The sequence below is a fragment of the Neolamprologus multifasciatus genome, chromosome 11, assembly GCF_963576455.1.
Source record: "Neolamprologus multifasciatus chromosome 11, fNeoMul1.2, whole genome shotgun sequence".
NCBI classification, from domain to species: Eukaryota; Metazoa; Chordata; class Actinopteri; order Cichliformes; family Cichlidae; genus Neolamprologus; species Neolamprologus multifasciatus.
This window is the reverse complement of record NC_140449.1, coordinates 14,534,337-14,541,685: the sequence shown is the minus strand read 5'-3', so window position 1 is coordinate 14,541,685 and position 7,349 is coordinate 14,534,337.

The window sequence follows — 7,349 nt, the reverse complement described above, 5'->3', positions numbered from 1 at the left end:
GCACAGAATACCGAAACAGCCACATTAAAACAATCACACACGCTCCTCTGGGGTGGAAGCCTTCCCCCGTCTGCCAAGGTGTCACTGAGGGCCAGGGCCCTAATGGTGACCTACAATAAACACCATGTGGCGGGCGTAACTCTTGGGACTTTCAGGACATGATGGTAAAAGCACTCTGTGAACAAGCCGTCCATAACTTTGAGATGCAGCTGGATGTGGTGGTGGTAAAAAAAAAAAAAAAAAAAAAAGCCTCTTGACATAAGGCGTCTGTTTAACTTGGAGCAGCTCTGCTGTACAGAAATGTCACAATACAGGAGATCAGTTGCAGCAAATTGTGCTACTTGACTGTGCTTACGTAGGTTTCCATGCTCTGTCCCACATAAGGCAAACGGGACAAGACTATATATATTTTCCTTTTCAGTCTCCGTGTATAAAGAAGAAGAAGAAGAAGAAGAAGGAAGAAATATTCCAGTAGAAACACTTCACAGGCATTATATTTTGATTTCTGACAGAAGCAATCAGAGTTGGCAATCTCTAAAATGAACAGTTACGACCTAAAAATTGAGGTAACGTTGAGGTGCTCTCTGCGGTTTTGAAATAGTCCCTGTTCCATCTAGGTTTCTCTTTCGCTGCTGTTGTACAGTGAGATGCGGAAAATGAAGACAGATGCAATTAGCAGCAATGTTTGGACTCAGTCTTCTGGAGCCGGCGGCACTGTATTTACTTTGAAATCTGATTAGGTCTCCTGTCTGACCAAGTTGACTTCACCTCACACTGAATAACTCTGTACAGATGACTTCAGCACGCCTTGCCTCTGATGGACTCCCTCTATTGCACCTTTGACCTCACCCATATGACTGAGAGGCCCTGGGCGGGAAATTATGGCACATCACAATTAGGCTTGCTCACTGTCTTGCTCTTGTCCCTCTTGCCTTCGATGCCAAACACAATATTCAGTCTCATGTCAGAGCAGCACTGCACTGGTAATTGACGGTGCTCACACAGCACGGGCCTTAAGATGTATTGCTATTGCTCCCCTGACACCTTGTGTAGTAGCCTGATTGCTCATTGTGGACTGGAGTATTACCACATGTAGTATATTATGTATTGCTGGATTGGTTTAACAGCCAATCATCCTTTCTTGCTAAATCCAAACAGGGATTTCACATTACTGTGCGTGAGATTACCTCCAGCAGACTTCAGCTCAGTCTGCAGGTGATTTCTACAAACCCTTGACAGTTCCATCTATTCACTTCCAAATGAGCATGTAGCTCCGCTCCTCCTGAAATGTGTAATAATAATAATGAAAGAAGTCATATTGGAAGACTTTATATTTGAGTTTAAGCTTACATAACCCTCGGGCAGTCTTATTAAAGAGAATGTTTGATCTCTAAGAGAGCATTTGGCAGTGGCATGACAATTTTGACACCTCCGAGCCAAATATTGAAAATGTCTTCTCAGTCCAATCCAAGAATCACATCATCTTCACTCTAAGTCTCGGCAGCTGGTGGAGCTCATCCATTCCAGCAGCATTTTCTTTTCTTTTTTTGTGTGTGTGGGTAGAATTTGAAATTTAAAGCACTTCTACAACTTCCCAGGGGGTATGAGTTGAGGTCTGCCAATCATGGAAGGCACGGGTATTGTTCACCAGTATTACTTTCTTTCCATGGCTGCAAGAGTTTTTTTTTGTCTAGTGCACACATACACATGATAGCAGTTATTACAGAATTTCAAATCCACGGAAAAAAAAAAATTCAAATTGCCCAAGTGCAGCACATGCCTGTAACTTTACAACATAATCTGGAGTTATCAGATTTCCCTTTTTTCTCTTTCTGGTAAGAATAATCATGGCCGCAAATTTGGAGATAGTGCCGCATTCTCTCTAATGTCATGTTTTCAAAGAAAATTACAGAGAGAAAAAGTGAAGCTGTGCATAACAAAAGGAGCAAACATGGAAACAGTGCTTGTTGAGGAAGGATTAGATGGGTCAAAAACTGATCAGCTCCCTTGTGTATCCTCTGTGTTATTGCTGATGTGTTTTGAAGACAAATCAAGGTGACTTGTGCAGTTGCACAGATGTTCTGCCCGGTGCCACTGGGTGCACACTGGCAGTTTGTATCGTTTTCTGGCCCATGGGCCTGGTCGATAACCTTCATCTCGTTTCCATAGAGTGTGACGGTGCTGAAGTCAGCACTGGGCCCTGAATCAGGAGTGTGGGCTGCTGATTTATAACCTGACACGCAAACAGAGCGAGGTGATGCATATTTAAAAAGTTTACAAAAAGAATCATTGAAATTCATATGAGATGCCGGAATTCAGATTCAGCTCAGGGATGCTTGGCTTTGCAACCTCCAGCACCGAGTCATTTGTCTTCAGATCTTATTGATTTATATTTTGACAGATATTAGACTGAGGCCAGTGGTGGGTGTCTTTGGCACTGTCATCTCCTCTCCCACTCTTGGATTCATTTGTTGACCAAGAAAGCTTTCAGGGAACCAAAGAGCTGAGGTTTTTCATGGAATATTTGGCCCATCTCTCCAGCGCCCTTTGAGTTTATCCCATTAAGGCCGAAAAGTATTTTCTGCAAGACAAACATGTAGAGTGATAGATAGCTCGTGTGCATGCTGAAATGTGTTGCTGTTCCTGACAACATCCCAGTATTGAATCTGGATGTTACGTGTGGTCAAACCCGTCACTGCCTGCAACTGCTTCATCCTACAAAAACACACATGCTTTGATTTACAGAGGCATAAATGGTGGATGACTGTTTATATTTACTCCACATTTTATGGGCTTTGTTTAAAGTTTTGATAATCCTTTGAGCCCAGACCTCTTCATTCACTACCCCTGGTTGTGTACCATTGAGAGCTGACAGGAGAAAATCATTAGTTACTCTGTTGGGTGGGGTGACCGTGAAGCACCTTGGCAGAAGGAGAAGGCAAAGCTGAAGAAACATTGGCAGGACATAGTTAAGTTAGATAGCAGACCACCATGAAATATATCCACACAGAGGATCGGAATTAAATCTGAGAGACAACTATCACAGTAGGACTGGGTGCAAAAACAATTAACAAGCCTCAACCTCAGAAAAGAAATCCTTTCCATTTGTTAATAACAATGAGGGGAATGACACATTTCTAACTTTGTAATTAGTTTTTGTGACCTTTTTCCTGAAAATAAATAAATAAATTGCACTGTTTTTAAATTTTAAAACCATAAATTGAACAAAGGTGGTGGATGTAGCAAAAATGATAGAAATTAAAACTCATAAACGTAAATTCATATATTTTTTTATTCATCAGAAAGATCAATAAACACACTAAAGGTTAAAAATGATTTGATTTTTTCTTGGTAATTATTTCATGGTTCAGGCTTTACAGATTCAGGCTAATATCTGTTTGGTAAATATGAAGCTACAGCCAGCTGCCTGCTAGGTTAGCTCTGGCTGATGATTGGAAAAAACAGGGAAACGCCTAGCCAACCCAGCCTCTGTGCCAAGGTAATAAAATCTTCCTACTAGAGCTGCTAAAGTCCCACCAATAAACACAACGTATCTTATTTCTTCAGTTCATACAGAGCTCAAGTGTAAAACTCTAGTTTTCATACCGGTTTGTGTTGAATTTTCCTTGAGCAGTGACTATGGGAATGATCAGGAATACAGGGGGGTCATCAGTGACTTTGTTGGCTGGTGTGAGACCAACGTACTCCAAATCAACGCCGGCAAGACAAAGGAGATGATCATAGACTTCAGGAGGAAGTCACCCCCTACAACACCGGTGAACATCCAAGGGAAAGACATTGAGATAGTGGACTCTTACAAGTACCTGGGTGTTCACCTCAACAATAAACTGGACTGGACATACGTCCTGTATAAGAAGGGCCAGAGTCGACTCCACCTGCTGAGGAGACTGAGGTCCTTCGGAAACTGCAGGACTCTGCTAAGGACATTCTATGACACTGTGGTAGCATCTGCCCTTTTCTATGCAGTGGCCTGCTGGGGGAGTGGATGCACGGACAGGGACAGGAGCAGGATTGACAAACTGGTGCGGAGGTCTAGCTCCGTGCTGGGATGTCCCCTGGAGTCTGTGGAGGTGGTTGGTGAGGGGAGGATGTTAGTAAAGCTGACATCCATCATGAACAACCCACATCACCCACTGCATGAGTATGTGAGTGGCCTGAGCAGCTCCTTTAGTCAGAGACTGAAACACCCTCGCTGCAGGAAGGAGCGCTTTCGCAGATCATTCATCCCAACAGCAGTTAGACTCTATAACTCCTCAATCACGATGTCATAAGTCACTGGACACTGTGACCATCCACGGTCACCACTTCATGCATAATGGACCTTCCATGACCTTCCAAGCTATATAGTTTATGTCTTCCATATTTCCAACTATATCCATAATCACATACTGTGTATGCTACCATTGTATATAGTGTATCATCTTACTTTTTTCATTGATTGTACTTATTTGTATTTTTGTATTTCCTTCTGATATCTGTACCTGAGCTGAGGTGACGCAAAAATTTCCATGTTGTGGGATCAATAAAGTCTTATCTTATCTTATCTTAAGTAACTGTGGCTTGATATAATCATTTATGCCAATTACAGTCATTTTCCCCATTTCTAGTTCTCATGTTGAGCTAAATGAAACAGAGATAATTTAAACTAAGCTAAGCTAAGATAGTCAACTCTAATTCCAGCTTAATATTCAGTAGACAGCCATGACGGTGGCATTTAACCTCACACCTCCTGTATACCTCCAGGACACTGGGGCGTGCAGCTGACCCTTCTCACCCTGGATACAGTCTATTTGACCTGCTCCCCTCAGGCAGGAGGCTCCGGTCCATTCGGACCAGAACCTCTCACCTTAAGAACAGTTTCTTCCCCTCTGCTGTTGGACTCATGAACAACGACCATAAAACTGTTCCCACCATAAACACATGACCCTATACTGTGTTCTCTGCATCTGTTCCATTTTTGCACTGATCATCACCTGCGTACATGTATATATCAATCTGCTTAGCACTTTTAATTTTTATTTTCATGTTTATTTAAGTGTTTGTCTTACAGCACGTTTCGCACTAAGTGCCGCAGCAATTGCCTAATGTTGTAAACCTGCTCAACATTTGGCAATAAAACCCTTTCTGATTGTGATTCTGATTCACATCTGATGCCTGTCTCCCTTTTTCAGCACATTTTCATCTATTGTCTTTGGTTGTCTAACTGAGGTTTACTTATCCTATGACTGATGAACATCTCATGTAGATCACACATTATAAGGTGATATTACTTGTGGACATTTGAAAAGAAATGAGTTGAACATAGCTCTTTGTTCACTGTCTTGGGCTGTTTAATGTTCATGTATTCTGAGACTTCTGTTTGAAATTAAAAAACAATGGTTGAGGTTGTGTTCAACAGAAAAATGATAGCAACTGATCACTGTAAAGGAGAAAATCTCTTTTTTTTCCTTTTATGCCCTATACTATGACCATTCAGAGACTCTCAGGTCTGGATGGAAGAACCGGTTTAACATATTTTTGCGAGATCGATATGTTATTAGCAAAATAACATTACTGTGGCTTTGGAGAAGAAAACTGAAACAAAGTCAAAAGAGAGGAAAGAGAATTCCCCTTCACATTTCCCAAAATACTACCTCCCAAGTACCTTTTTTTGTGAGGATTGGCTAGTTGAAGCAAAAGAAACCAATCCAACTTGGCCCTGGAATCCCTGTTTAAAATACATCATTTCTACATCATTTAACCTATCTGAGAATGCTTATTGGCTTTGTCTGCCCCAGTGAAGACTTTTTTTCACCACTGCTTCCTAATTCAATATTGTGTAATAACAAGTATTATGGCCTGCACATAAAATGCAAGTACACAACTCACATTACACTTTAAATGGACAATATATTCCACATATTTATGTTTAACGAAGGAGCAATTACTGGGTTTTGATCATTTTGCAATAAATTAGGTTGGAAGACCACATGGAGGTTTTTTCCTTCACGGTAACTGGATGAAAATTAATAGGGTTGTGAGAAGGCACGCTTCACTTTGTGAAAAAGTGAGCCTGTTCTCGAGGTGATTAAGGTCTTCTTTGAACTCTCCTGTAGACACAGAAAACCACTCTCACATGTCAGAATAATGATGCTATATTGCTTCTGTCGTATACTGGTACATTACGTTTAATCGAGTACCTCACATTGAACTTATAGCAGCGTTACTATGTAAAGGAAAGCTGAAATGAAAATATTAATTCAAGATCCAAAATTACCCCTGCCCCCTTTATGACCTGTTCTCCCATCTCCTGCGCTTTTTGTGTGCAGTCCCTAACATTTTGACAGGAAAAATAAAATATTTACTGGAAGCGTGGTTTCTAAAAAAAAGTGTAAGGTCTATTGTTCCTAAAAGTGAAATAGACTTAAGGATTAAACAAAACATCAGTTCAAACAGTTGAAGAACTCATGCAAGAAAAAAAAAGCGTACAAGCGGAAGTATGTAAAAATATGAATACAGCAATAAAGAAAAGAAAAGAAGCATTGCTGCCTGCTTATATCAGCAAAATCTAGTAAAGAATATTGTAACACAGAAGGTATTTTATTGGGATCTTATAAAGCGAGCTAAGTGGCAGCCAAACTGGCCTCATATTAAATCTATGAATGAGCTAACAGTAACAAATTCCCTAATCATACTTGCCAAACAGACCGAATAATTTTCACGGATACCTTTTTTTTTTTTACTGTGCAACCATTCGTGAGACCAAGCAGACAACAAAAAAGACGTTTGAGGAGAGTCGAAGCTGTGTTTGCTTTTTTCTTTTTCATTTAAAGCGTGCTGCCACTGAGCGAGAGCTGGCTGTGTCAGAAGCACCCAGTAAAACAGAAACTGGCCACGGTGAGTGGTGTCTGTTTATGACTCATTTCTACCTGCAGTCAGGCGGCAGGGAGAAGTGCAAGGGGAAGAGGGAGAGACTGGCGCTAACAAGGGGAGAATTGTGTGGGGATACAAGACAGCGCCGTGTGGTTGTCAGGAAAACAAGGTAGCAGTGAAACCCATTAGAGATGGGCCATTCAGTAGCTGATATTGGCTGTTGTTGACCGGGTATGGTAGACACATGGGCACCTTTATAAGGCAGCTGCTGAAATGAAGGTGGACAAGGGATAGTTTTGATGCACAGTGAAGACATTCTAACCTTTAGGAAAAGGAAAATAATTGGAAAACGATGCGGTTGTTTTCATTAAAATTTAGACGGCAAGCAAGTGGTGGTTAATATGACTTTATTTGCCCTCAAACCGTTCTCGTCCCATAAAGAAGTCATACAGCAGAAATATTGGTGGTGTCTGGAG